Genomic DNA, 24623 nt, shown 5'->3' on the forward strand with positions numbered 1-24623 from the left:
GAAAAAGAGCTTGGAGAAAATAGATTTTATAGGAAGAAATAATGCTAAAGGAATGGGCTGGGAAGTATGTTATGGGAAGTATATTGCATGAGTTAAACATCTTAGTAATGACACACAATGCTCATGTAGATTGGGTCTAAGAATGACAACAAAAATTGGAAAGGGAGAGACTTAAAGTCATGAGATCAGTGATATCAATAAAGAGACAAACTATATATCATTTGGGACAATATGATGCACAAACCTGTTTTTCTGTGTTGAAGCAGATTAATTTGGACTGGACTGCAGTGTATATTAACCAAAGCAATACATGTCTTTATTTTTCTATTTCTTTTTTCAGATTATTTTACACGTCATTTTCAACAGTACTATTCCCTTTCTCACTATTAATACAGTTATTCCAGTGTGTCTTTGCAGAACCGATTCTTTTCTTTTCTTTTCTTTTTGTTCCTGTCATTCTTTTATTTATACTGTAATTCTTTGTAAAGTACTACATTAATTTATGGCCCTCATAATTTATACCCACTTTTAAAGGATATATTTCAATATGGCTCTCAGTGTTGTGTTTTTGTAGTAGTTAATATCGTTCTCATGTCTGTTCTCAGGCATTTTCGTTTTAACAGCTTTTTTTAAAACCCTTGATTTAAAAAAAGAAAAGCAAAGAAGAATTTTAAATGTTTTTTTTTTCCTCTGCAGTTTGGAAAGCAAAAGATCAAAAAATATTTGTTGTATTACAGTCAATGGCCTGTCTGTAGCATTTGCCTGTAGCCAAACAGAATCTCATCGCTAAAGTGGCAAAAAAACAAAAAAATCCTTCTTGCAAACAACTTTGTGAGCGACAACATTGTGTGATACATAATGGGCAGAGAATGAATGTTTTTCCTTTGGAAAGTATTTCAGCACAGCTGCTGCTCTTAACTGTCCCATATGGTTGTATTTTTAAATATGGCTTGAACTTGAAGCAGTTTCCATTTAGAAAAATTCTTCAGCAAAACCATCTTTCCAATAATAATAATCTTCATATGTGTGCCTTTGCTTCTGATGTTTTCTCCCCTAATTAATTAATCTCTTAAAACATCATACCCTTGGCCTCATGCTTTTCTGCACTGGCATTCTTTTTCCTGCCTTGATTCTTAATGGCCTTAAGAGTGTGGAAAGGTTAGGCTACCTTGTTTTTATTTCAGAGAACTTAGACTTGTGTTATTATGACAATGTGTATAAAATGTCATGCGCCAGATGTGGTGTCTCTCGGCATTACATACTCAGCCTGATTTCTGTATGTTTAATGCACTCATTGAAAGAGATTCTTGGTCTGCTCCGTGGCTGTTTGGTTCTCATTGCAGGATTTAATAAATGGCTGAATGATTAGTGAGTGTTATCATTTACACAGCTGCCAAGGAATGAAACATATGCTATGCGTGGAGGGGTATTCAGCTACCTCTGATCCTCTCCCTTTCCTTCACTCTCCTTCCTGCCAGAAAGCTGAGGTCTATGACACGCTGTGGTTTTCCTGAAACAGGACTGAGCTGGCCTGAAACGGGACTGAGAAGGTCCTCCAGGCTTTCTGAGCAACCAGTACACAATATTTTTTTTGGCTGAAAAAAAACCAAAAACTACTCCCTATATTCAATCTGCACTCTAGCCAATCAGGATCAAGTCTGGTTTTGGGAGTATATGTTCTTAAAGAGGTCAAGATTATTTTCAAGGAAGGTTTGCTCTACACCTTCCTAAACTACAGATGTTGCATTTAGTAAGAACTGCCTTTAAATGTATTAGTGTGAGATTGTGTGCAAGGTGCTAAACAGCCATCAGACAGACCGTTTACCAAGATTGCTTTCTTGCATTTTTCCTTTTCACTGAACTGTGTTTGATTTTAGTCCCCTTGAGATTTTTCCCATCCATGAAATCTTACTATATTTACAAGTGTTGGTTTTACCATGAACTCCTGATGTTTCCTTCCTGGACATGTATGGTACTGTTCTGGTTATATAGTTGCTCACACTTAATTAACAAGTGGCATACAAGTGGCCTCAAGATCACGTGAAGTGTTAATACCACTTTATAATGCCTTGGTAAGGCCACACCTGGAATACTGCATTCAGTTTTAGTCACCACGATGTAAAAAAGATGTTGAGACTCTAGAAAGAGTGCAGAGAAGAGCAACAAAGATGATTAGGGGACTGGAAGCTAAAACATGAAGAACGGTTGCAAGAACTGGATATGTCTAGTTTAATGAAAAGAAGGAGTGGGGAGACATGACTGCAGTGTTCCAATATCTCAGGGGCTGCCACAAATAAGAGAGAATCAAGCTATTCTCTGAAGCACCTGAGAGCAGGACAAGAAGCAATGGGTGGAAATCAAGGAGAGAAGCAACTTAGAACTAAGGAGAAATTTCCTGACAGTTAGAACAATTAATCAGTGGAGCAACTTGAATCCAGAAGTTGTGAATGTTCCAACACTGGAAGTTTTAAAGAAGATGTTGGATAACCATTTGTCTGAAGTGGTGTAGGGTTTCCTGCCTAAGCAGGGGGTTGGACTAGAAGACCTTCAAGGTCCCTTCCAACTCTGCTATTCTATTCTATTCTATTCTATTCTATTCTATTCTATTCTATTCTATTCTATTCTATTCAGAACTGTCTCCTTTAGCATTTCTGCTTTGACACAATATGCTCTATAAAAACAACAAACAAGAGCTATCATTTGACTACAAACTTCTCAATAACCCTGTTGACGGGAGAAGAAAAAGAACCACAGATTAGTTTTGAAGCAACTGGGAAGAGACAATTCTTTTAACTGTACTAAACCATTTGCCAAATAGAAGCTTCAACTTTGGTGTGTGAACATGCACTGTCTCTTCACAAAAAGGTTAAATTGGTCTGCTTTCACTCCTCCATCTTCCCCCAGTATATGTCAGACAATTAGCTGCACATAATTGGGTGAGAAAAGGACTCAGTTTGAAGTTGGTGGCTCATTCAGAATGATCTTGATGTAAGTTTTTAAAACTACACTAATCCATTATTTATTTATTTATTTATTTATTTATTTATTTATTCGAATTTTTATACCGCCCTATCTCCCGAAGGACTCAGGGCGGTGTACAGCCAAATAAAAACATAAGAATAATACAAATAAAAACAACAATTAAAAAACTTATTAATTAGGCCGAAATTAAAATATCACTAAAATAGTATAAAACCCCATTAAAACTAAATTTAAAACTAAAAACCCTAGGCTAGCCCTGCGCAAATAAATAGATGTGTCTTAAGCTCGCGGCGGAAGGTTCGGAGGTCGGGAAGTTGGCGCAGCCCTGGAGGAAGCTCGTTCCAGAGGGTGGGAACCCCCACAGAGAAAGCCCTACCTCTGGGTGTCGCCAGTCGGCACTGCCTGATGGACGGCACCCTAAGGAGTCCCTCTCTGTGAGGGACTGAACCAACTGCAGCCTCCGGATGCCCTTCAATTTTTATTTTAAGGTAACAAATCTTGATTATTCTTAAAATGTGCTATCAGGTTTTTTAAAATAACTTTTGGCTACCCTAAACTAACATGGTCCTCTTCATACAAAGTGCACCCAATTATGGTAAAAAGTTGGTTTTTTTAAAAAAGTAAGATGGGCTGGTAGTTTGTCTTCTGCTAAATGAGTGATTTCTAACTGTGCATGTCTGCCATGGCAGTCATTTTGTGGATAAGCAAGCCATTGTTCAGGACAGACATTTTGTCTATGTGTGAAAAAACTATCTTAAGGTTTAAATATAATAATATTGAAATCCCTTGTTGTGATGGGCTATTGTACTCATGGCATATGATGCAGAATTCCCCCACTTAATCAGAATGAAGGCAGCCAAGTGTCTACAGGGGTTCTCAGTGGTCCAAGTCATTTATTTATTTATTTATTTATTTTATTTTATTCGATTTTTATACCGCCCTTCTCCCGAAGGACTCAGGGCGGTGTACAGCCATTTAAAATATACACATTAAAAACAAGATTAAAACAAGACATATTATAGGGTGGCCGAAAATTTAAAACAATTAACAAACCTTAAAATATAAATACCCCGATTAAAATTTAATAAAACTATTTAATAAAACTTTTAAGCCAGTCCCGCTTGAATAAATAGGTGCATTTTCAGCTCATGGCGAAAAGTCATGGTGGTCCCAAAGGTGACGAGCTGAAGAAGCTTCTTGGATGAGAAGTGAAATGTCTTCCAAAAACCCCCCAGAAAGTCCAGTTGCCTTGTGAAGGCACTTTTGTTGTGTCTCGCCCGCTTTCACCGCAGCCGGGGCCTTCTTATCTGCTTCCGAACGCTGAGGAATGTCCTAGTATGCCTCCCGGCCCCAGCCCTGGCTCCATGCCCAGACAGGCTGAGGAGGAAGAAGTACCTCCAGCCCCCAGCTCTGGCTCCATGCCCAGGCAAACGGAGCAACTAGACCCCTCACTTCCCCCACAGCATGTGAGCCTGAGGGAGGTCAATTACCAACAGCTGCAGACTGGAGTGACCCTCGCTTCAGAAGAATTGATAGGCGGCGGCGACAGAAGGAAAGGAGGGGCAGGCCTGGATAAGTGCTGAGTCATGGAGCCACACCCCATGGCCTATATAAAGGATCTGCTTTCTGGCATTCTCTGAGTCAGGCAAAGTCTAACATATCTTGCTGAAGTCACTTTCTGGTCTCCTGCCTGCCTTGAGAACTTTGCTAGGACTTTGGCAGAGCTGCAGAGGCACGCCTGATTCGGATTTCCCTGACCCGGTCGTCAGCGGAGGAGTGGGACACGACAACTTTAAGGGAGAAGGCAGCAAAGATACAGGATTAAGGAAGCATGATTAAATGAGATAAAGTTCTGACATAGCAACATGCAAACTTGGGAAAAATTTACAAAAGGAAAAACAGAGCAAAAGGCCAGATAAGATGCAATCAGAGACATTGTGAGAGTCAGATAGAACATCGCGTGCAAGTGAGGGTAAATACTTTCTGACGTTCTCATTGATATCAGTGGTGGGACTGTTAAAACAGAAGGATTTTTCTCTTTTCTGGAACAAAGCAAAAACTGTCTTCAGAGCCATACTATTTGTCCTAATGTGCTGTGTGCACATTTTGTTCATTTTTCTGGGTTCACACAGGGACACAGAAACCATTTCCATAATTTCATGCCAGCCATCCTCCTCCTGGTGCCCTTTAAATATATTGGCTGACCACACACACTAACCCCAGCGAACACAACTGTGAGTTGGAGTTGCAATCCAACACATCTGGAAGGCATCTATATGAAGCTGTAAATTAAATAGTGGCTTATTTGTGAGAATTTAATAGATCAATTAATTTATCTCATCAAATACATCGGATTACTTCTTTCTGCTACGAAGTTCTGGAAGCACATTGCAGATGCAAAGCCAAGAGTGTCTAAGGGTGTATATCAGCCATCCTTAAATTCTTTTATTAAACTGGAGGCCAATATGCCTTTGGCTCTAAACCTATTTCAGGGAAGACATTTGAACCAGATGCTTCATGTCTTTCAGTTAGGTATTTTAAAGGCTAAAAAGTTAGGTATTTTAAAGGCTAAAAAGGATAACGAGAAAGGATGCAATCCAAATTTTTTAGAAGTATACTATTTCTGCCATGATGCGTGCCAGTTGTAGACCTCAAAATGTGCCAAAAGGTAACCAAGATTTCACAAACTGAGATGAGGTGATGAGCTAACATTTTCAGCTTTGCATTCAAATTATTGCTTTCTCTACTCGGGTTTAAATCCTTCAGTGCCTTGGAACAATTTTCAGTATATCTGGGAAACCTACACAGGAAACCAGTGTGATTTTGCAAAGTGAAAGAGAATATTTGCCAGCATATAAAATCTGTTGATGTTCAAACCAATTCAAGTAGGGCATCTAGTCAGTATATGCCCTTTAATAAGGAGAGCTTCCTGAATCTGTTTCACTGCTTTTATACTGTATTGTCACCTATAGAAAACAGGGATGTTCAGTGCTCTAGATTCTGTCTAGGAAAGATACTTCTGAACACACAAAAACATGAATGTAACAACTCTCTGTGACTCATTAAAACAGCCACATCTACTTTCAGGGTTTCAGACTAGAAGTTACTACAAGAAGGAAAGTATTTACAGAAGCAGATATTAATATTCTTCGTTGTTCCTTTTAGATTGAAGATTACAATGGATTCCATATTCTGATAAGAGCTGCCCCTTGGAATAAAAAGGATAGTCTCTTTTGTTCATGTATTGTTCCACTATGTTTATTATAGAGAATTTCATGTAGAAGTTATTAGTCCATCTTTTAGATAGGGCTGAAGATTGTCACACTTGGTTTCTTTTAATAAATTAAGATTTGGAGATAACAGAGAAAAAGCCAGACGTTGTGGTTGAAATTATTCAGTTCAATAAGGTGATTGTACAGGTATATACTGTAGTATATATTATATATACCGGTAGTAGCTATTTCTACTGCAGAACAAGACGGGTTGAATTCTGAACTGCTTACTGTTTTCTTTCTTTTTTTGTATTCTGATCAATCATAGCAAATAGTTATCAATCTATTCATCCTTTAGTACAGTGATGGTGAACCTTTTTGGCCAAAAAAGGTTGTGCAGAAATGTTACGTGTCAGGGCCACACTCTGGAAAAGCCAAACTTTCGGGTTCTAGCTCGCATGCGCACCCAACAATCAGCTGGCCAGTGCGCATGCGCAGGCCGGTTCTTGGCACTGCCGCATGTGCAAAAGGATTGTGCTCCAGAAAAGCCAAACTTCCAGGTTCTCATCCACATGAGCACCTGACAATCAGTTGGCCAGTGCACATGCGCAGACCGGTTTTTGCATTGCTGCGCACACAAAGGACAACTGATCGTCACGCGCGCATGCGTGCCAGAAACCCAGAAGACAAACAGGTAAGGCTGTGTGTGCCGGGCAACATGGCTTCAAGTGCCACTTTGGGCACGCGTGCCATAGGTTCGCCATCACAGTTTTAGTATATTTGTTCTTCTTTATTCTATTGTGGTGGCCTGCCCTTATCACCAATTCAATGGAATAAGCATTCCACCATTCCCTAATTTAATCCTTTAGAAGACTGAGTTAATAATTTTATTAATCTGTGGCATCTTTCAAAGAATCCCAGCTCTGCAGGCATTAGGTCGTCCTCTATCCTCTAAAACACGGGTTCAAACTTTCCATGTCACATTACCGTCACGTGACGATGTTTTTTCCCTTGCTGGAGCTGGGGTCGGTGTGGCCTGCATGTGAATCATCTGGCCTGTAGGCCACCAGTTTGACACCCCTATTCTAAAACAAGCCCTTTTCCCCTCTTTTCTTAAGTAGCTGAAGGGTCTGTGAGATACATAGTGTTCCCACAGAAGTTAAGTACAAGGCTTATAAAAACCAGTTAGCACTTAGTTTCTATGATTTACATCCACTGGACATGCTCTCCTATCCTTTTAAATCAGGTGGAAGCATCATTTTTTTTATGGTCAGTCTTTTCCATAAAAATATGGGATTGCCTTCCATAGGCCTTTTGTATATTCAGGTATGTCTCTCTCTGTGTTTATATGTGTATGTGTATATATGTATACACACACACACACACAAATACTGTATATAGAATAGAATAGAATAGAATAGAATAGAATAGAATAGAATAGAATAGAATAGAATAGAAGAGTTGGAAGTGACCTTGGAGGTCTTCTAGTCCAACCCCCTGCTTAGGCAGGAAACCCTACACCACTTCAGACAAATAGTTATCCAACATCTTCTTAAAAATTTCCAGTGTTGGAGGATTCATAACTTCTGCAGGCAAATTGTTCCACTGATTAATTGTTCTGTCAGGAAATTTCTCTTTAGTTGCTCCTTGATTAGTTTCCACCCACTGCTTCTTGTCCTGCCCTCAGGTGCTTTGGAGAATAGTTTGACTTGCTCTTCTTTGTGGCAATCCCTGAGATACTGGAACACGGCTATCATGTCTCCCCTAGACCTTCTTTTCATTAAGCTAGTCATACTCAATTCCTGCAACCATTCTTCATATGTTTTAGCCTCCAGTCCCCTAATCATCTTTGTTGCTCTTCTCTGCAGTCTTTCTAGGGTCTCAATATCTTTTTTATATTGTGGCGTCCAAAACTGAATGCAGTATTTCAAGTGTGGCATTACCAAGGCATTATAAAGTGGTATTAACACTTCACGTGATCTTGATTCTATCCCTCTGTTTATGCAGCCTAGAACTGATATATATATCACATGTGGTCTAACCTGGCCTTGAAAAGAGAACCTGGTTGTCTGTGCAATTGTTCCCTTACCCACCCACAGATGTAATGGAGATGTTTGTCAGTGCAATTCACTCCCTGGAATGTTACTGTGGACCTCCCAAGGTGTCACTTCTGTGGTTTGTATGGAAGCCAGGAACCTGAACTGCTTGGACAAGCATTTACAAGTAGCTATGTAAGTTGGGTACAACTACAGAGGCAGCAGCAGCCACACTGGAAAATATGTAAGGAGTTGTGCCAATATCTTTGATCAAGATATGAACAACCACAAATCACAGGCTGAACTTAGAATAATATGAATATAGGGGTCTTAATTCCAGTATAAACTATGGCTTGGTCCAAAGTAGATTTAGAGAAGAAAGTTCTAGGTCCGGTATGGAAGGCTTGTCTTCACAATGTTGCTGAACAATAATACCTAGTAGTACTGGCCTCAGTGATCCATTAACATTCATGATTCTGCATATCTGCAGTGTCACAGATTCCCTTCTCTTTTTCAAACTGATCCAAAATGACAATAAAGAAAGATTTGAAACCTGTCTAAGAATGGAAGATTACCAAGTTAAATGCAAACAATGGCACTTTTGATACCATGCTTGTTAATGTTTACAAAAGATGTGGGGAGGTTATGACCCGGGGTGTCCAATTATGGCAATTTTAAGACTTACAGACTTCAACTCTCAGAATTCCCCAGACAGCCATGGAATTCTGAGAGCTGAAGTCCACAAGTTTTAAAGTTGCCAAGGTTGGACACACCTGCTATAACTCATCACATCATCTTGAAATGCAACTAGTTGTAGTATTGTGGGAATCCAATCCTGTAATCCTGTTGTAGTCCAACCTCTGGAGATTTTTAAGGTTATCAATCTTGATTTATATCATTGGACTAATAGCATGTTTGAAGCAGGATATTTTTTATGAGGGGTATGGGGTTGATAGAAAGGCATAACTCTTTCATCCATACCATATCTAGATGTTGCTTTGATTGGGGTGGAGATAATAATATGATGTGAGAAAGAAAGAAAGAAAGAAGGAAGGAAGGAAGGAAGGAAGGAAGGAAGGAAGGAAGGAAGGAAGGAAGGAAGGAAGGAAGAAAGAAAGAAAGAAAGAAAGAAAGAAAGAAAGAAAGAAAGAAAGATTTAACAATACTGCAATGTTACATTACTTTTCTCTAGAATTGTGTCGACATTTTGGGACTAATCTAAATTATTCCACAGGCAATCTTGCAACATTTGAGTTTTAAGTTTTCCTTCACTTATATCATGAATATCCTGAGACAGACTTTCATAAGCTATATTGATGAACAATGGATGATTATGACTGTGCTTCATGGTAAAAAAAAATAGAGGTGATGAATGAAAGATGATCCACCTTTTGACTTACTAAACTAAGTCAAGGGAGCTGGTCTTTGCTGGAATTGTCATTAAAAAGAAGGCAGAGAGCAAATGTTACTTTCTGCAGGAAATCCTATAGCATTTTGGATTCCTTAGACAATTTGATCGGGAGCAGGAATCCCCTTGAGCATGGATTCCTTGCTGCTTTCATCAGCCTTTATGAGTGCAAAATATTCCCACCAGTTGGAAACTGGGTATACTTGCCTAAAAAGAATAAATCAGATGGATGGTATCACGGATATAGGTTGGGATGCTTATTCAGTAGTCAGCATTATTTATCTTTCTATAACTGCAGGCATCTTTCTTAGATCACCTAGTCAAAATAAATTTTAGAAAGACCTTTCAGAAAGACATCTATAACACATACACACATCTCTATCTAATGAAAGGTTATGTACCCCAATATTAACATTTATTGTTGGTTTTGTAAAATAATCTACCACTGTTCTGCAACCCAACAAGAAAGACACAAACTTCAGAGGATAATTAGAACTGCAGAAAAAATAATTGCTACCAACCTGCCTTCCATTGAGGACCTGTATACTGCACGAATCAAGAAGAGGGCCGTGAAAATATTTACAGACCCCTCACATCCTGGACATAAACTGTTTCAACTCCTACCCTCAGAACAACGCTATAGAGCACTGCACACCAGAACTAGACTCAAGAACAGGTTTTTCTCAAACGCCATCACTCTGCTAAACAATTAATTCCCTCAACATTGTCAAACTATTTACTAAATCTGCGCTACTATTAATCTTCTCATCATTCCCATCACCAATCTCTTTCCACTTATGACTGTATGACTGTAACTTTGTTGCTGGCAATCCTTATGATTTATACTGATATATTGACCATCATTTGTGTTGTAAATGTTGTACCTTGATGAACGTATCTTTTCTTTTATGTACACTGAGAGCATATGCACCAAGACAAATTCCTTGTGTGTCCAATCACACTTGGCCAATAAAATTCTATTCTATTCTATTCAATGACCTGACAAGAACCTAGAATCAATTCTGAAATGTAAGACCAAAGTCATTTCATACTTATAGCAACCTTTACATGTTCTCTAAGGTCACTGGACTCTGACTGTGAACTACAGCACGTTTTGTTCTCAAAGCCTCATGTAGGCAGCTAACAATTGTTATGTCTTAAATCCTTCTTTCTTTTCCCAATGACTTCATGAGCTAGCAATCTGACTTCATGAATAACTGCAATAAATGGGCAATGTGGAAATACTGTTACAAGTCTACAAGAGCATTCCCGGGCTTTGTAAAGCATTGTGTTGAAAGATAAGTACAAATTATAATTATTCTGAGGCCTTAAACAAAATCTTGTTTTGAACTTATCCAGTTTTTCTTTCTTTTTAATTTTGCTGGACAATTATAGGAAAGCTACTCCAAAGATGAAGTACTTCATATATCAGTATTTCTCAACTTTGGCATTTAAATCTGCACTACTATTAATCGTTTCATAGTTCCCATCACCAATCTCTTTCCACTTATGACTGTATAACTATAACTTGTTGCTGGCAATCCTTATGATTTATATTGATATATTGATCATCAATTGTGTTGTAAATGTTGTACCTTGATGAACGTATCTTTTCTTTTATGTACACTGAGAGCATATGCACCAAGACAAATTCCTTGTGTGTCCAATCACACTTGGCCAATAAAATTCTATTCTATTCTATTCTATTCTAAAGATATGTGGACTTAAAGTCCCTGAATTCCTGAGACAGCAAGGCTGTCTAGTGAATTCTGGGAGTTGAAGTTCATACACCTTCAAGTTGCCAATGTTGAGAAATACTGATGTTCAAGGTACTTCATTTTTGCTATACTGATATGCACTGTCCTATATACAGTGGTAGAATTCAAATAATTTAACAACCGGATTTCTGGCCTAATGACCGGCTGGGTAGGCGTGGCTGGGTAGTCATGTGATTGGGTGGGCGTGGCCAGAGTGGGTGTGACACAGGTGTGGTGCTAAGGCAGGACTTCCCCGAGATTCTCCCTCACTCTCATTATACAGCTAATCCTCCAGTTAAAAATGTAATAGAGCCTGCCAATTACATTTGTAACCTGGGGATTTGTTTGATTGAATCACGTTAAATGAATGTGATCATTCCCTGCTTTCCCCAGGTGCAGGTCTTTAAATGCACATGAGGTATCTCAGGCTGGGGAACAGCATGTGGGGCCTAGTGCTGGATCAGACCATCCAAGTCCTCTCCCAATCCACCAAGATATCTCATGCTCCCCTGGGGTCCTCACAATTGTTTCTCCCCACTCCATCCTGCCCCGCTGGGTCTCCACAGACTGGACTTGCTTTGCTAGCATCTCAGATTCCACTTACTCTTCCGCCCCCCATTTCCCATGGATTACTTACTTTTTGAAGATCTCCAGAGCAGGGGTGAAATGTACTTACCTTTCTTACTGGTTTGCTGATGTGCATGCCCCACGCATGCACAGATGGTCAAAACTGGGACGTGATGATGTCCCGGTTTGGGGGGGGGGCAGAGTCTCCTGCTGCTGGCGCTACCGGCTCTCCGAACTATCCACTGCCAGTGCTACTGGCTCCCGCAAGCCGGATAGAGCCGGCAGCATTTCACCCCTGCTCCAGAGGTCCAGAAGAGGCTGATCCACTGGCAGAGCAGCCAAATTGTTTTATTCAGATGATGGTGAAGCTGTAAGAATGTGAAAACTAAGGAAAACATTTTCACAAGCTTCTGAAAGACTTTGGCTGAGGCCATGTGGCCAGCAGGCATAGGCCTAGACTGGGCCACATCAGCCTCCTGCTTCAGGGATTGAGGCAGCAGCAGCAGCAGCAGCAGCAAATCAATGAGGATGTTGCTTCCTTTTTCTCATCAGGCTGAACTGCAAGGTCCTTGTTGATTGGTTGCCACACCCCAATCAATGAAGCTGCTCATTCGAACTAGCCAGCAGCAAGCAGACTGGGCCCAAACTAAGCCTGCAAGCCCTCATGGCAGAGAAGCCGACGTCTTTTATTCAAATGGGGAAAGCTGTTTTCCTTACATATCACTTTCTTACAGCTTTACCAGCTTCTGAATAAAAGACTTTGGCTTCTCTGCCACATGGGTCAGCCTCTTCTGCAGCTCTTCGAAAAGTAAGTACAGTAAAGCCATGGGAAATGGGGTGGGGACCCTCCATTTTGGCCTGTAACAGGCCAGGGGAACCCTAGGGAGGCCAAAACAATGTCTGGGAGGGCTGGATTGGGTCCCAGGGACCCTCCATTTACAAGAGGCCCTGTAACAGGTTGTTAGTGCCAGCAAAGAGGCAAAGGAAGGCTCACCAGGCAGGCAGGTAGCTGGGCCACATGGGAGGCAGTGGAGAATGGCGAAGGAGGGCTCAGCAGGGAGCTGAGCCATGTGGGAAGCTGGGGAGAAGGCAGGCAAGTGGGCTGGGCCATGGGGGGCATGTGGTCAACGCAAGCGAGCTAGCGAGCGAGGGAGCCAGAGAACAGCAGCTGCTATGCTACAGCCAAGGCAGGTGAGGAGCGGATAAGGAGTGACTGGGAGGGGCGGGGCGGGGTGGGAGGGGCCAGCTACTGGTTTGATTAGCCAGTTCTATGAACCGCACAAAAATTTAACAATCGGTTCGTCCAAACTGGTCTGAACCGACTGAATCCCACCTCTGATGCCATATCCTGATGCTTTGAGGGCAAATTCTCATTATGACTGTATCTACTATATATTATTTTTATTTCATTTAGTTCGGGTTTAATTCACTATCTATCTGAGTTGAGTACACAAATATGCAGTGACCTGATGAAAATGTGCTGTTCTCAAATTCCCAACCATGATTGATTTATTGATTGATTGATTGATTGATTTTGTCACACAGTATATGTAAGCATAAGCATGAAATAACTATACAGTATATAAGCATATATATAAGTATGATTATGTAATAACTATATTAATTGGATATAACGAAAGGAAACAATAGGACAGGAACGGTAGGCATGTTTGTGCTCTTATGCACGCCCCTTACAGATCACTTAGGAATGGGGTGAGGTCAATAGTAGACAGTTTTTGGTTGAAGCTTTGGGGATTTTGAGAAGAGACCACAGAGTCAGGTAGTGTATTCTGATTGTATAACAGGCGTGTACACATCCTTGCTAATTAGGCACAAATTTTCATCCCCCCTCCTCTTTTCACAGTTTGTATAGCATTATGTTTATTCTTAACCATGATCTTAAAATTCTTGGATTTGCCTAATGTCTTAAAACAATGTTTTTTTTTTGCATGGATTATTGAATAGGTAACTATCTGGTTTCACACAACTCCCTAAGGAACTGAAGCATGATTTACAAAAAATATTTATTTTATTTATTTATTTATTTATTTATTTATTTATTTATTTATTGAATTTGTATACCGCCCTTCTCCCAAAGGACTCAGGGCGGTTCACAGCCAAGTAAAATAGACAATATATAAATACAATTAAAATGCAGCTAAAAAACTTATTAAAATTGGCCACGATTAAAATTTAGAGCTAAAACCCGTTTAAAAAACCCATAAATTTAAAAACTAACCCAGGCCAGCGCAGATGAATAAGTAGGTTTTAAGCTCGCGGCGAAAGGTTCGGAGGTCCGGAAGTTGGCGAAGTCCTGGGGGGAGTTCGTTCCAGAGGGCGGGAGCCCCCACAGAGAAGGCCCTTCCCCTGGGCGTCGCCAGACGACACTGTCGCGCCGACGGCACCCTGAGGAGTCCCTCTCTGTGAGAGCGCACGGGTCGGTGAGAGGTATTCGGTAGCAGCAGGCGGTCCCGTAAGTAACCCGGCCCTATGCCATGGGGCGCTTTAAAGACGTTCACCAAGACCTTGAAGCGCACCCGGAAGGCCACAGGCAGCCAGTGCAGCCTGCGCAGGATAGGTGTCACTCGGGAGCCACGAGGGGCTCCCTCTATCACCCGCGCAGCTGCGTTCTGGACTAACTGTAGCCTCCGGATGCCCCTCAAGGGGAGCCCCATGTAGAGAGCATTGCAGTAATCCAGACGAGACGTCACAAGGGCGTGAGTGACTGTGCACAAGGCATCCCGGTCTAGAAAGGGGCGCAATTGGCGCACCAGGCGAACCTGGTGGAAAGCTCTCCTGGAGACGGCCGTCAGGTGTTCATCAAAAGACAGCCGTTCATCCAGGAGAACGCCCAAATTGCGCACCCTCTCCATCGGGGCCAATGACTCGCTCCCGACAGTCAGCCGCGGACTCAGCTGACTGTACCGAGATGCCGGCATCCACAGCCACTCTGTCTTGGAGGGATTGAGCTTGAGCCTGTTTCTCCCCATCCAGACCCGTACGGCTTCCAAACATTGGGACAGCACTTCGATAGCTTCATTGGGGTGGCCCGGTGTGGAAAAGTACAGCTGGGTGTCATCAGCGTACAGCTGGTACCTCACACCGAAACCACTGATGATCTCACCCAGCGGCTTCATATAGATGTTGAACAGAAGGGGCGAGAGAATCGACCCCTGCGGCACCCCACAAGTGAGGCGCCGCGGGGTCGACCTCTGCCCCCCCGTCAACACCGTCTGCGACCGGTCGGAGAGATAGGAGGAGAACCACCGATAAACGGTGCCTCCCACTCCCAATCCCCCCAACCGGCGCAGCAGGATACCATGGTCGATGGTATCGAAAGCCGCCGAGAGGTCTAATAGGACCAGGGCAGAGGAATAACCCCTGTCCCTGGCCCTCCAGAGATCATCCACCAACGCGACCAAAGCCGTCTCAGTGCTGTAACCAGGCCGGAAGCCGGACTGGAACGGGTCCAGATAGACAGTTTCCTCCAGGTGCAGGGGAAACTGATATGCCACCATACTCTCTACAACCTTCGCCGCGAAGCGAAGGTTGGAGACCGGACGATAATTACCTAAAACAGCCGGGTCCAGGGAAGGCTTCTTGAGGAGGGGCCTCACCACCGCCTCTTTCAAGGCGGCCGGAAAGGCTCCCTCCAACAAGGAAGCACTCGTAATCCCCTGGAGCCAGCCTCGTGTCACCTCCCGAGTGGCCAGCACCAGCCAGGAGGGGCACGGGTCCAGTAAACACGTGGTGGCATTCAATCTACCCAGCAACCTGTCCATGTCCTCGGGAGTCACAGGGTCAAACTCATCCCAAACAACATCACCAAGACCGCCCTCAGACGCCCCATCCGAATCGCCACAATTTTGGTCCAGACCGTCCTTAAGCTGAACGATTTTATCGTATAGATAACCGTTAAACTCCTCAGCACGTCCCTGCAACGGGTCATCCCGCTCCCCCTGGTGAAGGAGGGAGCGGGTCACCCGAAACAGGGCAGCTGGGCGGTTATCTGCCGACGCAATGAGGGAGGAGGCGTAGCAACGCCTCGCTTCCCTCAATGCCACTAGGTAGGTCCTAGTATAGGATCTAACTAGTGTCCGATCAGCCTCTGAGCGGCTGGACCTCCAGGAACTCTCTAGGCGTCTTCTCCGGCGTTTCATCCCCCTCAGCTCCTCGGAGAACCAAGGAGCCGGTTGGGATCTACGCCGGGTCAGAGGCCGCAAAGGCACGACACGGTCTAAAGCCCCAGCCGCAGCCCGTTCCCAGGCTGCCGCTAGTTCCTCTGCCGTGCCGTGAGCCAGACTCTCAGGAAGTGGCCCAAGCTCCGTCTGAAACCTCTCTGGGTCCATTAGGCGCCTGGGACGGTACCAACGTAATGGTTCCGTCTCCCTGCGGTGTTGGGTAGCGGTCAGAAAGTCCAGGCGAAGGAGAGAGTGATCTGACCATGACAAAGGTTCAATGACTATTTCCTTTAAGTCCAGATCTCTCAACCACTGACCAGAGACAAAAATCAGGTCCAGTGTGCCTCCCCCGATGTGAGTGGGGCCATCCACTACTTGAGTCAGGTCCAAGGCCGTCATGGAAGCCAAGAACTCCCGAGCCACCGTCGATGACGAGCCAGCAGATGGCAGATTAAAGTCCCCCATGACTAAAAGTCTGGGGGTCTCCACTGCCACCCCGGCAAGCACCTCTAGAAGCTCGGGCAGGGCAGCTGTCACGCAGCAAGGAGCCAGGTACGCGAATGTAGTGGCTACATTCACTTAAAACAGTGGTTCTCAATCTTTATAGTGCTGCGACCCCTTTAATACAATTCCCCACGATGTGGCGACCCCAACTGTAAAATTATTTTTGTTTTGAATTTATCGTGCCTGAAGCCGTATTGGCTAGTGATCTGAACTGCTTGCGATTGCCTTGAGGACGGAGGCATTAAAGCGGAGACTCCTCCCCTATTAAGTTTATCGCACCTGAAGCCATATTAGGCTAGCAATTGGGAGTGATTGCAGCTGGCTTGAGAGGGAGACATCAGAACAAAGCTTTCTCTCTTTTTTAATTCATAACGCCTGAAGCCGAATTTGGCTAATGATTTGAAGAGCCTGCAGCTGGCTTGTGGAGTCAACCATTGGAGCGTGATTCTTCGACTCGCAAGTATACTTCCCATATTTCCGGTGGTCTTAGGCGACCCCTGGTAAATCCTCATTTGATCCCCAACGGGGTCATGACCCACAGGTTGAGAACCGCTGACTTAAAACATTAAGCTCTATCTAACAAAATACATTATGGGTTATCTTCATCATCAACTTGACCTTATAAATTTGCCAAATCTAGTTTCTCTGTGACTAACATTCCAATAAGGAAAATGCATATAATGAATGGGAGACTTTATATAGTTTTTATGAGCAGGTTTGCTATCATATGACAATCTAAATACTTATCACACAGCTTCTGCACAAAAGGATGTTTTTCTGTATAGGAATGTTTTTTAAAAACCTACAAGTTTCTTTTTCAATATCAGGTTATCAATGGCCTGGTCACTTTGTTTGAGCCCCACAACTTCCCCGCACCCCCCTCCCAAGGAATATAATCTGACTTTTGCAAGCATTAAGCTTCTCTTCTTGTTTATTTTGTTGTGAATGCTGCCTTTACTAAATTTCATATATGCATCCTTGTAATTGCATTTAGAAATTCAATTCCATTTGCTTGGATGCAATAAACAAGCTGAAGTCAGAGTGAAATGCAAGGAGATTTCCTTCCCTAAATATTTACTTCAATTAGACAGTCTGTTAAATTTGCCTTCCATCCGCTTTGGTGCCAGTCTGTTGCCAATTTGTTTCTCATTATTCAACACAGTGGAAAATTATTACAGTGATATAAATGTGGAATCCACAAGGCACTGATGTATCTGTCATCAATTATAGTTGTTTTCCACAAAATCTAAGCTTTTATGATTTAAAGGGATAAAGAATGAATTGTGCTAGTTTGTACCCTCTAGGAAAATGAAAAGAGGGTGTGGGAAGTAGTCTCTGATTATTTGCAAGTAAGAATAAAATACAGAGCAATTTTTATAATGGGCAGTAGAGTTTCATGTCACAAGATTTGATATGGCAGAATGCTAGAGAAATACTTGAAACAATCAAGTTAAAAGTAATTACTATTACCATCTTGACCTTTAGACCTTCCTGCAGATGCCCCTGGATAGGCATGTCCGGAACCCACACCTCATTTCGGACATTAATACAATTGAGCGTGTCCAGAAATATTTTACAAGAAGAGTTCTCCACTCCTCTGATCAAAACAAAATACCTTATGCCACCAGACTTGAAATCCTGGGTTTAGAAAATTTAGAACTCCGCCGCCTTCGGCATGACCTGAGTATAACTCATAAAATCATCTGCTACAATGTCCTTCCTGTCGAAGATTACTTCAGTTTCAACCACAACAATACACAAGCACACAATAAACTTAAAGTGAACCGCTCCAGTCTTGATTGTAGAAAATATGACTTCAGTAACAGAGTTGTTAATGCCTGGAATGCACTACCTGACTCGGTGGTCTCTTCCCAAAATCCCCAAAGCTTTAACCAAAGACTATCTACTGTTGACCTCACCCCATTCCTAAGAGGTCTGTAAGGGGCGTGCATAAGAGCACCAGCGTGCCTACCGTTCCTGTCCTAATGTTCCCTTTGGTTGTATCCAATTTGTATGGTTATTTCATGCTTATACTTATATATATTGTTGTGTTTGACAAATAAATAAATAAATAAATAAATAAATAAATAAATAAATAAATAAATAAATAAATAAATAAATGTGGATTTGCTTGCACATTGCTCATGTGTAATGTATGAATTGGGTAGTAGCCTGTATCTACCTGAATCCAGTCCTTAAAGGTTTAATGTCATGCATATCCTTTTATTCTTCCCAACTCAATAGAAATTGGAAAGGAATTATGTAAATGGCTAAGATACAGCTGTTCATCTTCTGAATAGATAGGGATCAAATTTGACATGGTGTGAAAAACTAGCAAATATTGCAGGGGGGGGGGAAATTCCAGCACAACTTTATGAGAGGCTAATCAGGGAATGTCTTGGAATGTTGCTGACTCTTCCATTCTTAAGTTCCCCTCAGTCCTTGGATTTATTATGAAGGAGTTGAAGGACCTCCAAAAACCATGTGCTGCAGCTTTCCCTACCATGTTTTCCCTGCAGTGAATAGCAATAGCAATAGTATTTAGAGCAGGAAGTGTCATCACAGTGGTGTCACATAACCCCAAAGGCTTTACTCAAAAACTGTCCACGGTTGACCTCACAACTTTCCTAAGAGAACTCTAAGGGGCGTGCATAAGAGCACAAACGTGCCTACCATTCCTGTCCTACTGTTTCTTCCCCTATGTATATATATGTTTTTAGTACCTCGTTTCTCCTCATATATACGTTCATATATTATATAACCCTTTATGCAACGCTTGTATATATATATTGTTATATTGTTATGACAAATAAATAAATAAATAAATAAATAAATAAATAAATAAATAAATAAATGCACAGAGACTTTTTCCCTCTTTTCTAAACCAGACATGGGCATGGCCAGCACATGACACATTCAGGCCACAGGCTGCGAGTTTGACAGCCCTGATTTAGTTATATATTGACCCATAATGCTTTACAGCACTGTCTGGGAGGTTTATGATGTCAGCATTATTTGCATATTGCCCCCAACAATCTGTGTCCTCATTTTACCAAGTTCAGAAGGATGGCAGGCTGAGTCAATCTTGAACCCTGTCAGGATCAAACTCCAAGCTGTGGGGCAGAATTTGCCTGCAATGCTGAACTTAATCACTGGGCCACAGGGCTCCTAAATGGCAATTCTCATGACATGTGATCAAAGTTAAGATACCGGGGGAGGAATGTAACTCTTTTCTTGTATCTAATGCTCCTGTTACTTCACAGAAGAAGGAAATTACTGGTAAGAACAAAATTCATTTGCCAAATAGCAGACTTCAAAAATAGTGGTGGATTATCATCAGGATTACAAGTGAAGAGAAGTGATTATCCTACTTATCCCAGCAATGCCTAATTACAGATTTTAAAAATGAAAGAAGTGTAATATTAAATCATATATTTAACATTGCTTGGAATTCAGCGTTAAACTGTGGGACACATAGTACTTTCAAGATGGTAACCCATAGGTGTTTTCACTGAACTCAAAGTGGATGCCATGAAAACTAAAACTTTGAAACATTTCTTGCTTTCTTAGCAGCTTTAATCAGAGCTGGAACAAGAGGCCAGGATGGCTGAACAAGATCCAAGCTCTTTTCAAGGAGCTCATCAGTCAAGACTCAGCACTGCCAATTTTATGCTCATTTGAGCTGCACTTCATGAAACAGCCTTCCTCAACAGGCTTCTTTTTGGATTTGTGCGGTGACCACTTTTATCAACTCCACTAGCACAACTCTGTATTGTGAATGATGAGATTTTTAGTCCAACAAATGTGAATGGTTCCAAGTAGATGAAAGAGGCTATACTTATATTTTTACCAATTCTTTTTTTAAATGGAATTTCCAGTGCTAAGTATAAGTAGCTTGTTTATCCTCTTAACAATGATTGCAGTTTAATGTTTTAATACAGTAGTGGGTTACAAATCCCATCACTACTGGTTTGCTCATGGGCGCGTGCATGCTTGTAGGCATGTGCGCGCTTGCACACAATGCTTCTGCACATGTGCAGAAGTGTCGGAGCAGGTGGGCGGAGCCTCCCGCCACCATCACTACTGGTTCGCCTGACCCAGAGCAAACTGGTAGCAACCCACCACTGTTTTAATATCAATTGTAAACAAGGAGGGCAGTTGATGCTAAATAGCCATTTAGAATTATCTTTAGCACTGGATAGTTTAATTTCATTGATTTGAGACTAAAGGCCATGCATTCATTTTCCTTTAATGGAAGTAAAAATGGCAAAACGCTAAGAATTTTATCTTCCCCCCCTTTCTTTTCTTTTCTTTTCTTTTTTTTTTTTTGAAAATTCAGGCAATTCTCACAGATTGCCCTTCTCAGTTTCAACATGTATGGTGGTCAGGGAAAAGGAGGAGGAAGGGTTTCTCTCTGCCTCTGTACATACTGCATAATCTGGGTAGGTTATACCTGTATGTGTCTCTGTATATGAACCCCCAGACACTGCATTTGCATGTTGATAGTTGTAATTCCCAAAGATCAGATCTTGTACTTGTAGCCTTGGCCCAAAAGTTAGCACATTCTTTCTATGCACAGATCATTATATATGTGATGAAATGTATATAGCGTGCTTGTGGAAGAAATGCTTTCTATTCAAGAAACATATGAGAAATGGAAATATACTGAGTTATGGTCTCAGGGCTGGGAGTCAGATCTCCTGCTTTTCTCAAGAAGGTCTACTTTCCCCTTTCGTGCTTTGGTTCCCTGTTAATGTATTGATGTGGCATTTCTGTTATTTACCTCTTTGACTCCTGATTGCTCAAGAGGTTAATGATTGAAAAAGTCTCCGTTTTAATTTACAAATTACATTTGCATTGTATATTTTCTTTTAACATGTCAAAATCACAGTACGACTTTCTAATCAGAAGATTCAAAGGGCTATTTTTTTAAATGCAATCTGCAATAGGTTGAGATTTAACACACTAAGTATCCATGGATGCAGATTCAGCTTTGAAATATCACATATCTAGTTTTGCTGAACCCTTTGCAGATAACATCACTTATATTCAGTCAGAGTTAGAACTTGGCTAGACAGAGTCTGAAATAATGCTAAGCCTAAAATGTTGCTCTCTACTTGAGGAGATCAGCTTTGGTACCTGCAGACTAAATCTCTGCCCCCCTGGGCTTTTGAGTGCAGCCTGAATAGGGTTTGGAGTTGGAAGATAGATAGATATACACCATTATTAGGAGGAGAGGTGGTAATGTTGATGCACTCCTTCCTTCAGGGGCTGACTAGGAACCTAGCTAGAGTAGACAACTATGGATCTGTCTATAAGCTTCTCCGGGCAGGTTGTTGAAAAAGTGGTAAAGCAGCAATCACAAAGGTCTCTGTGAGAAGCAGAATACAGTGATTCCTCAGTGCTCGACAGTTTCAAATTTGTACTTGAGGCATTTTGACGGGAAATGTTGTCCTGATTCCCCAGGCTCTATGATAGGAAAAGGAGGATGGCTGTGGAGAACAGGCAGGAAGTTGGCCATGCTGGGAAAGTTGCTGCAAAAGGAAGAGAGGGATGGTTACAGAGGGAAAACAGGTAGTCAGCCATGCTGGGAAGGTCACTGACAGAGGAAAAGGGACAGACAGGAAGTCCTTCTCAATGGAAGCAAAGCTGAGTGAAATACTCCCGGTTCGGACCGGATCACCCGATCCAGTAGCGATGGCGGCGGGTGGTTCAGAGAACCAGTAACAAAAATCCCTGCCCCCCCCCAGCTGAGCTGCGTGATCATCAGAGTTGTTTTTTTTTTACTTTTAAAAGCATTTTTTCTTTGGCCAAAAAAATGCTTTTAAAAGTTAAAAAAAAAGCCTGATGATCACATGGCTCAGCTGGGATCATCAGAACACTTTAAAAGCATGTTTTCTACAAGCTCTTCGGCTGAAGAGGTTGTAGAAAAAATGTTTTTAAAAGGTTCTGGCAATCAGGCAACTCAGCTGGGATCGTCAGAACCCTTTAAAAGCTTTTTTCCCTCTGGCGATCTCAGCTGAGTTGCCTATGATCACAGGCTTTTAAAAGCATTTTTTTACAATCTCTTCGGTCGAAAAAAAAGAAAAAAGAAAAAAAAGGTTGGCCAAGCCCACCCAGTCACATTACCTCTCCACCAAGCCACGCCCACAGAACCGGTAGTAACAAATTTTACATTTCACATCTGAAGCAAAGGGTCACATGGTAAGTCATGTGTTTTTAGTACTTTTTGTGCCTCCTGGAACCAAATAATGACAAGTACCGAGGTACCACTGTACCAGACCTTTTTCAATCAATATTCAGGTGTGGGCATGAAACAGAAGCAACTTTGAGTGCCCTCATTGATAATGATTTGTCTGGATTTTTCTTAGATATTTTGGATAAATCCAAAAAAAGGCAAGAGTCATTTAAAAGACTCTAATACTTGGAGAAACTGAAGGTAGTTGGAAAAGAGGGCAAGCTGGTTAAATACTATTATTGATGACAGAAGTGTAAACTTACAAGAATTCAAAGGACCAATTACTGACAAGACAATCCTGGCTGAAGTGGCTGAACTATGGGACAACAGCAACTTTAGCTCTAAATTTTTTTTAAACGTTCCTGTTGCAGAAACCACTAGGAACCAAATCTTGATCAACTTGTTCTTGAATTCTTTGCCGCTGAAATTTTGGAATGGTGTTTCATATCAAATTTTATTTTCCATTGCTTATGTGTTTCTATTAAAGAGTTACCGTATATACTCGAGTATAAGCCGAGTTTTTCAGCACGTTTTTTGTGCTGAAAAACGTCCCCTCGGCTTATACTCGGGTCTATACGGCTTATACTCGAGTTTTTTTTTTTTTAAGCCCCTCGGCTTATACTCGAGTATATACGGCTTATACTCGAGTTTTTTTTTTTCTCTTTTTTTCACATTTTACCGGACGGCGCGGGGAAGCCCTGCCGGTGCAGTGAGAGGGCGGGGCGGGGGAGCCGCCAGCCTTCTCAGCTGAGGGAGGGAGGGTTTCCCCAACCGGTAGGTGCCTCATTTCCCACCCTCGGCTTATACTCGAGTCCCCAGTTTACCCCAGTTTTTGGGGTAAAATTGGGGACCTCGGCTTATACTCGGATCGGCTTATATTCGAGTATATACGGTACTCTATTTTGTGTGTGTGAAGAAAATAATAAACCAAAGCTCGGTCCCAGCTGTGACATGCTGTTTTACAAGGTCATAACTTGATCGCCTTGCTGGAATAACACATGAACTCTTTGTTTTTAAAGCTCCTCCATTTGCAGTTTAGATCACTGCCATATAAAACAGCAGGATGGTACAGTTCCTCCTAAAAAGTGTTAAGTCACCCACTTATTGTCCAACACCTTGATTTCATGTGATGCAATATTTATATTCTTCAAGACACCATATAAATGGGTTTGCAATTGTAACACCTAATAATTTACCCTGTGTGAAGCAACTAGGAATCCTTAAAAAAATCCAGCTCATTTAATTTATTGTCCCCCTCTTCCCACTTGTATGATCTGTTACCTTGTTGCTGTTTTAAGCCAAATGCTTACACTGAAAGTTTTAAACTTTAACAATAGTTGTCCAATAGAATCAACTTAGGAAAATGCTGATGCTAAATATTGGCCTGGGAGTTAGCATCACAAGGTTTTTCTAGTGTATTTTTTCTTCTTCTTTTTTTTGTAAACTATTGACATTCCACTGGCGAACAGGAAAATGAATGACTGCTTGCTTCCATTCCCACTCAAGATGGATTATAAACCTTGGCAATTTCAGTGTTGCATTAGTTGGTGGCTGAACAAAGCAGACAGGTGCAGTCGAATCCTCCTTAGTTGAGGGGTGGGAGAGCAGAGGACTTTTATACTCTGTCCTTTGGCCACTCTATATTTTGTTTAAGAAGTGATTGGCATCCCCTCTCCCACTCTTCAGTTGTGAGAGGAACAAATGCTGATTGTATAGCCAAGTAAGAATGTTTCCTTCC

The sequence above is a fragment of the Ahaetulla prasina genome, chromosome 2 (assembly GCF_028640845.1).
Source record: "Ahaetulla prasina isolate Xishuangbanna chromosome 2, ASM2864084v1, whole genome shotgun sequence".
Lineage (NCBI taxonomy): Eukaryota > Metazoa > Chordata > Lepidosauria > Squamata > Colubridae > Ahaetulla > Ahaetulla prasina.